The sequence below is a fragment of the Glycine max genome, chromosome 15 (genome assembly GCF_000004515.6).
Source record: "Glycine max cultivar Williams 82 chromosome 15, Glycine_max_v4.0, whole genome shotgun sequence".
Taxonomy (NCBI): Eukaryota; Viridiplantae; Streptophyta; class Magnoliopsida; order Fabales; family Fabaceae; genus Glycine; species Glycine max.
This window is the reverse complement of record NC_038251.2, coordinates 17555549-17564535: the sequence shown is the minus strand read 5'-3', so window position 1 is coordinate 17564535 and position 8987 is coordinate 17555549.

The window sequence follows — 8987 nt, the reverse complement described above, 5'->3', positions numbered from 1 at the left end:
GATGGATGTGTTGGTGTTGTTTATGTAGTGATTAAGGGGGTAGTCTTCTGAAAAAACATATAGGATGCGTTTGATTTGCTAAAAGACAGGACAGACAGAACAAAATTGGACAAGTAGTTGAGTCGCATGACAACTTTTTGTATTATACATTATTTGGTGGTCGATGCACAATACAAGTAATTTTGTGTTGTATCTTGTTTGATGTGCTTATGTACTGGACAAAATAATATAAATTTTACTATAAAATTCTAGGTGAATTAGCAACACCTTGATGGAGAAACAAAGGAAAGGCACCTCCACGGAGGAGGCATAGCCCTTGACGCCACCGAGCACAGGGTTTGGTAGAGTGAGGTCGCCACAAGGTCACGACGATGGCAGCAAGGTGGCACGACGTGACTTTGTCAGAATTGGCCAAAAGAAAAAAAAAACATAGCGAGAAGGAAGAAGATAATGATGTAAACATTTGAATAAATTAACAATGAAAAGAAATAATGAGCAAAAAAGGAACAATAGCAGTCCATATGACCATCGCCGGTGGCCAAGGTGCCCACGCTAGCGGCCAAGGTACGACGTTTGGAGAGGAAGGTTTAGAGAAGGAGGCACATAAGGAAAAGAAAAAGGTGTGGGATAATGAAAGTCATAAAATAAGGACAATATTGTATTTTTACTTTTGTTAGACACTGGACAAAAAATGTACGGGGTTTAGTGAGTTACAAGTTTTTTTGTATTTGTCCGGTCCATCATTATTTATTTTGTATTGTTCCTCAATCATTTTTTAAATCAAATGTTAAACAAATATTTTTGTATTGTCCAGTCTCTTATTTTTTAGTGAATCAAACACATCCACGGTAGCATCTAAAAATTGCTATTATTTTAAATTAACTATTTAAAAAATTTTAAGTTAACGAAACAACTAATGTTGCTTAATTATAGAAATAAGAATATAAATGATTAAAATAAAATTTCTAAAACATAAACGAATAAATTGAATATTTTAAACTTAATATACCAAAATAAAATAATTATGAAAACAAAACAATAATTTGAGAATCTAGCTCCCATTTATTAAATTCAATCCTCGTTGGTAAACTGATGAATTTCTTAATATAAACAAAATCAAGAAATGTTCGGATAAAATTGGTAAAGCTAATAAAAAAATTAATGAAATCTACTGATAAATAAGAGAATTTAAAAATTAAAACTATCATGTAACAATTTTAGTGAAAGAGCCTTAATATTATTTATACATTATATCTTTTCCTTTATCAATACTTTTCCCATATCTTTTGAGTGCTCTATATAATAATTAGACTAAATTTTTACAATTTGTCCTTCAACCAGAAAACAATATATAAATTCAATCTGAATTTTTTTTAATTGATTCAATCTGAATTTAGTCATGAGAATATATGGTGAAATCTATAATCTATATAATCTGATTATTCTTAATTAATTCAATCTGAATTCGGTCCTAAGAATATATGGCGAAATCTTTAATCTATTAATTACAAGTGGAATGTGATTAATGTGGTCAGGATGTGTTTCTTGCTTGCTGCCAATGGGTTCAAAAGGGAGAGTTTCCTTATTCAGTTAATGATATAAGCATTGAACTCATTCCAAAAGTGGATCACCCGAGAAGTATAAAGGACTTTGACCTATTTTCTTATGCAATGTGATGGTTTATATAGTTTTGTCTAAAGATTTAGCAAACAAGGGAAGTTATTGATAAATGTGTGTCAAAGGAACAATCTACTTTTGTGCCTGGTAGATCAATTATAGACAATGCTTTGGTAGTATCTAAGATTTTGCACTATTTGAAGTGTAAGAGGAATGGAAGGAAAAGGGATGTGGTTTTGAAAATTGATATTAGCAAAGCTTATGATTGCATTGATTGGGGTTATTTACATGCTATGTTGATTTAGTTGGACTTCCATATTGAATTTGTGAATTGGATTATGATGTGTGTGACTACAATCAGATTCTTTATTGATGTGAATGAATAGGTGGTTGGGCCTATTCCTCCAAGAAAAGCCTTAGACAAAGTAATCTTCTCTCTCCTTATTTGTTCATCTTATTTGTTGAGGGTTTTTCTACTGTTATCAAGGATGCAAAAAGAAGAACTGGACTTCATGTGGTAAAACTTTGTAGAGGAGCTCCTATTATAATATTTCACATTTGCTTTTTGTAGATGATAGCTTCTTGTAATATCCTTGATTTTCAACTTCTCAGCGGCTCTCACACTACTACACTTCACGCGATGACACTTCCTCAACATCTTTGTTGGTCAAAACCCTCTGTTGGTAGCCCTTTCTAAGACCTCGACAATTTATTTTGCCTACTTCCATGATCAATGATTGATCCCACAAACCAACACAAGACTTTTCAACATGTTTTTTCCTCACACTTTTCAGGAAACTTCCCAGAAGGTCACTCATCCCATAACTACTCCAAATCAAGCACGCTTAACTATGAAGTTCTTAAGTGATAGGCTATCAAAAAGTACATGCACCTTTTAATATAAGAAGTACCAATTAATTTATTTAAGTAATCTTCAGTTGTACAGTCCCAGACCTGCACAACCTCTAGATCCCTCTCATTCTAGTGTGATTAGTCAGGGTGTTACATACCCACCAACTTCTGCTTGGTTGACCTCGAAAATCAGTTTTGTTGCTTCCAAGATCAAGGATTGACCCCACAAACCAACACAAGACTTTTCAACGTGTTTTGTCCTCACTCACACGCTTTCTAGGAAACTTCCCAGAAGCTCTCCCATCCCATAACTACTCCAAGTCAAACACGCTTAAGTGTGAAGTTCTTAAATGATGGACTACTGAATAGTAGATGCATCTTGTTGTTATAGGTAGTACCAATTAATTCCTTTAAGACATCCTCAACTATACAGTCTCATACCTACACAGCCTTTGGATCCTTCTCATTCTAGTATAAATCGATTGGGGTGTTACATGCCCACTAGCTTCTGCCTAGTTCATCCTTGAACCACATCGCATTAGGAGAGAGGTCTGCTCTAATACCATTTGTAATATCCCTGATTTTTTACTTCTTGGTGGATTTCACACTACGATACTTCACGCAGTGACATTTCACTCAACATCTTTGTTGGTCAGAACTCTCCACCGGTCAGAACCCTCTGTAGGTAACCTTTTCCGAGACCTCAAAAATCAGCTCTGTTAGCTTCTAGGATCAATGAGAATTTTCAGCGTGCTTTGTCCTCACTCACACGCTTTCTATGAAACTTTCTAGAAGGTCACCTATCTCATAACTACTCCAAGCCAAGCATGCTTAATTGTGGAATTCTTAAGTGATGGACTATCGAAAAGTTGATGCATCTTGTTCTTATAGGTAGTACCAATTAATTCATTTATGTCATCCTCAGCTATACAGTCTCATACCTGTATAGCCTCTAGATCTCTCTCGTTCTAGTGTGTTTCGATCGGGGTGTTACATGAAACCAACACAAGACTTTTTAACATGTTTTGTCTTCACTCACACTCTTTCTGGGAAACTTCTCAGAAGGTTACCCATCTCATAACTACTCATAGCCAAGCACGCTTAACTATGAAGTTCTTAAGTAATGAGCTACCGAAAAGTGAATGCATGTTGTTGGTATAGGTAGTACCAATTAATTCCTTCAAGTCATCCTCAGCTGTACAGTCTCATATTTGCACAACCTCTGAATCCCTCTCATTCTGGTGTGACTCGATTGAGGTGTTACACTTCTTATTCTTCGAAGCTTAGGAAGAAGAAGCTATAGTGGTGAAAAGAATCCTTGATGAATATGTTGTTGCTGTTGGTCAAATGATCAATTTGAGAAAGTATGAAGTCACCTATAGCAAGAATACTAAGAATGGTTGAAGAATATCATTACTTCAGCTCTTGGTGTCAGGGAAGGCAATGGAGGGGAAAAGTATTTGGGGTTCCCAATAGTTGTAGCGAGGAGTAAAATAGTTATCTTTAATTTCATCAAGATAGGGTTTGGCAGAAATTACTTCATGGAGTGGTAAAATGCTCTCGGTGGCAGTAAGGGATGCATTAATAAAAATATGTGTTATAAGCTATTCCAACTTATTGCATGAGTTTTTTCCGAATATCGCAATCCATTGGGGATGAGCTCCAAAAACTAATGAATTCTTACTGGTAGGGAACATGTAGAAGATGAGTAAAAGGAATCAATTGGTTGGCTTGGGATAAAATGTGCATCATGAAGAAGAATGGAGGTTTGGGGTTTAGAAATCTATTTGCTTTCAATTTGGCCATGTTAGGAAAGCAAGCATGGGGGATTAATGATATGCCAAATGTTGTGGCAGTAAGGGGTTTAGAAATCTATTTTTCAAGAGGGGACTTCATGGGATCGACCTTAGGGCACAACCCATCTTTTACTTAGCAAAACATTTTCTCTTCTAAAATGGTTGTTAAGGAAGGCTATAGGTGGAAATTGGTTGGTGGTGCAAATATTGCGTTATGGAGTGAGTCGTGGTTGAGGTTAGAGAGTAATCTTTTCATTGAAACTCCTCTCATTAATGATGTGGAGAATAAAAAGGTGGAAAATTTTATTGATGCTACAAATAGATGTTGGAATATTGATATTATTAATCAAATTCTTTGTCATAGAGATGCTTATCCGATCATGAAAATGCCATCACTGGTTATTACTTAAGAAGATGTTCGGCTATGGAGATTTATTGGAAGTAGGGATTACAATGTTAAAAACGTTTATCACTTTATTATGCAAAAGTTTGTTGATACCGAAAGCTTGAATAAGAACGGGGAATTGTCAATGATATGGAAGCTTGACATTCCACCTTGTGTCAAATTGTTTTTATGGAGGCTTTGTAGAGATTGCATACATACAAAATCTAATATGAGATCTTGTGATGTTGAATGCTCAATAATGATGTGTCCCATATGCGAAGAACAAATGGAAAATACCTTCCACACATTTGTTACTTGTGTTGGGAGATGATTCAGATATGACATCTTGTTGAGGAGCTTACCTATGAGGTAGACTCATGCTCTAGCTTTATGTTCAAGCTATTTACACTTCTGAATATGCAACAAAGGAAGCGTGTGACTATGATACTTTGGAGCATTTGGAGATGAAGGAATGATAAGTTATGGAGCAATATAGATGTGACTGGTTTCTCAGTTATCCACAAGGCAGATGAATTTTACCAAGATTGGTACCATGCAAAGGAGGTGTGTGGAAGTGTTGTGAGGGAGTCTAATGATGTAGGAGTGATGGAATCCCTACCTATAGGCTACACGAAATGCAATGTGGATGCTAGCTTCAAACAACACTCAAATTTAACTAGAGCAGGGATGTGCACTTGGGATCATCATGGTAAAATTATTGTGATTAGAACTAATTTTATAGAGCCTTGTATGTCAGTTCCGGAAGGAGAGGCTAGGGCTCTTAATGCATCAATTAGCTTCACAACTGGGAGGGGGTACCAAAATGTCATCTTTGTGATTAACTACAAGACCATAATGGATAAAATAAAAAGCAAAGCAGCGAACAATTCTAAGTTGGGTCACATATGCATAGTCCAACATTGTAGAAGTTTGATACATAGTAATCATATATGTCATTGGATTTTCCAAGAGACAAGTCAATGATGTTGCACATGAGCTTGCGAGGGTAACACCATCGTGTCCTCGTCTCTATGAAGAAAAAAAAGTAGTTAAAAGGACTTTGCTTAAGAGAATCAAGTTCAATATTGTTTAGACCAATGACTTATTAATAAGTTATAATATAGACTAATAACTTATGTTAACTATATTATATATTTTTTAATATATACCGACTCAACCAATTTGATCAATAACTAATTAACTTAGTGTTTGACTAGATCAATTGGTTTGGTTTTTTAACACTAACACATAGCCAAAGGGCTAGCTATCAAGCTAAAATATAAGAGATACAAAAAATTATAAATAAATCAAATTCTATAAGAAAAAAATATTCTCCTAATAATTACAAATAGCTTACCACTCTATTTTTTGGGGGTAGCATAATCCCTTGATTTTAGAATCCTTCAAATCAAACCTAACCAAAATAATAGAATAGAACAAAAGAAGAAAAAAAACAATTAAAAAAAAGAAAATGAAAAGGGTGAAGTGTTTCAAATAATTAAGATTAAAAAATTAATTTAAATAAAGTAAAATATATTTACTTTCATATTATAAATTAGGATATGCAATTTACTGAATGAGACTCACAATCACTCCATTCACTCAATCGACAAATATTATATCTCTTATCTGCTTTAGAAATGCATTTTACACCCTTTTCCAAGAATAAGTAAAAAAATTGCCTCTTAACAATCTCAAACTCTCTTCCTATTATCTTTGCCTATGTACTTAATTTTCTTAATCATTTTTTCCTTTTAATTTACCTTTTTTATATCTATATCTAAATATTTTAATGATTTTTTTAAAAGAAATCAACAATAGTTAAAAATGATTTTATATTTTAATTTTAATTATTTATTGTAAATTCAAAATATAATTTACATATTAATAACATTTATTTATAATATATTTGCATTTGTTGAAGAAGGCCACTACTAAAAAAAAGGCTTTTTACGACACCAAATTTACGTCGGTTATTTAGGAACCGCTCTAATAAGTTGAACGGTGGCATTTTTGTAATTTTGTGAAATAATTTGCATTTTACGACTTGCAATCTAAGGCGGTTATCAAAAACTGCCTTAGAATGTTACAGGCTAAAACATTTACGTCGGTTTTCAGTAAAAACCTTCGTAGAGTTAAACAAAAAAAAATGAAAATTAAACCGCTTCCCTCAACGTATTGCCTTTTCCTTTGAATGCAGCACTGAGACCTAGCATTGAACCCTTGAGCATTGAACCCTGTAGACAGCCTTGTGACCTTCGATTGAACCCTTCACCATTCTCGCTTGCCCTCAACATATCTGTTGTTTCAGTTTCAAGCATTGAACCCTGTAGACAGCCTTGTGACCTTCGATTGAACCCTTCACCATTCTTGCTTGCCCTCAACGTATTTGTTGTTTCAGTTTCAAGCATTGAACCTTATTGACGAAGAAGCCCTGTACATTGAAGTGGACGAGGTTCAAAGTTGTCGACTCGAACTGCCAGTTCGTGAAGAACAACATTAATCTCACTTCGAAGAAACCAAGTTACGTTAATAAGGTTGTTAGGTTAAGCTTCTTTTAGGTTAAGCTTCGAAGATATGGGGTGGTTCGTGAAGCAAGGTCGCGGGTTTGATAAAAAAAATTTAACGTTGATGTTTGCTTATGGTGGTTGCAGGGAAGACGCGTGCAGCTCATCGAGTTGTTGTTGAAGAAGCTGGAACCTTGTTTACTGGGCTGCAAACGGGTCAGTGGCCATTTCTGATTTTTTGTGTGGTTCATGGTTGTTGGAATGATTTTTTATCAGTAAAATATATTTATATTGATATATTGGTTAGAATGTTAGCTTCACATGATAAAACTTGCACTATCTCCTTCATAGCTGATTTCACCTATTTCATTTAACTTAAAGCTCCCATTGTTGTGCTTTAGTAGTTGGCGGCATTGTCTGCGGAGTTTCTCATACTCCTTTATGCATTTAAGGATTTAGCATAAAAGCAACATTATGCTAAACTCAACAAACAGAAGAGGGAAGTACACACAAATTAAGTTTTAAATGCTGGAGAAACATGATGGATCGAGCATGAATTTGGGGATCCAATATATATGTTTACCTATTTTGAGTTCTTATAGCATCTCTTTCTTCTTTTGTACTGTCCAAGTCATAGCTGTATAATTTGAATATGTAATCAGTAACCATAAAACATATAGAAAAGGTTGGGGAAAAAAATCTATTCACATACTTCAATTGAAATGAGCATTTTGTGAAGGAAAGTTCATATTTTACTGAAAATCATTTAGGACTTGCATTTCTCTCGTTTATGTTAGCATGTTGAAGCTTATAGGAATGGATTATTCTGTGGTACAACTCTCTGGTAACAGAGTCAGAGATGAATTAAACTAATACCCAGGATATTAGAGAGATCCTAGCCTCTCCCCACTCTCTAGGAGGCCAAACCTTTCCAAATTGATCAAATCCCCTCTTCTCTCAATCCCTGTACTTATTTCTAGACAACATACCTTATCCAAACTATCTCACAAATAAAAAGGGAAATTTATCTCTTAAACTGTCAATTAGTAAGCAATTCCATGTAAAGCTCTGTCAGTTTTGTAAGGATACCCTACAATTTGATTGTTCTTAAACTGTGTGCCTTCTATCATTGTTATTAAATAGGAGTTGACAACTCAAGTTTCTGCTGAGACTGACCTTGTATCGCTTCTTCCAAAAGTTGTGTCTTTACTTTATATCCAGGTAACTACAGTTTTTATTTATTTTTTGCTCCCACCTCCCTTTTTCCATTATAAACATGGATACTTGTATGAATAGGTTTACCACAAAGCACTTCAAGCTCCTAGAAGGGCCATTTCTGTTGGTATTTCCCATTTAAAGGTATGTTCTTTCTGTCAATTGATTAAGTTGTGCAGGAAATCATAACTAGAACAACTAGTAATATAAAATTATAAATACCAAATAATGATGATATGGTCACCAACCTAAGAATTGCTCTTTTTTTTTTCTATTTCCACTAAATAATAATTTTAGTTGAGTTGAACGCCTAAGATCGACAGTGACATCAAATCTGTTGTAATTGTAATTGGAATGAAGCCTGCTGGTGTTTCCCATCCAGACTTCTTATCCATTATGATTGCATATCATACTGATAGAACCTAGATCCAAGCATTCTTGTCTTATAATTATATTCTTTTTAAGCTTCATAATTCAGTTATACTGAACTTTCAATACTTCTCCGGCAGCACCAAAGATACCTTCCTCAGTCACCCACTCAAAACAGTCACATTAGCAAAAGAAGAAAAGAAACTAATAAAATAAGACAAGCAGTCATACAACAAAAAACCAAAT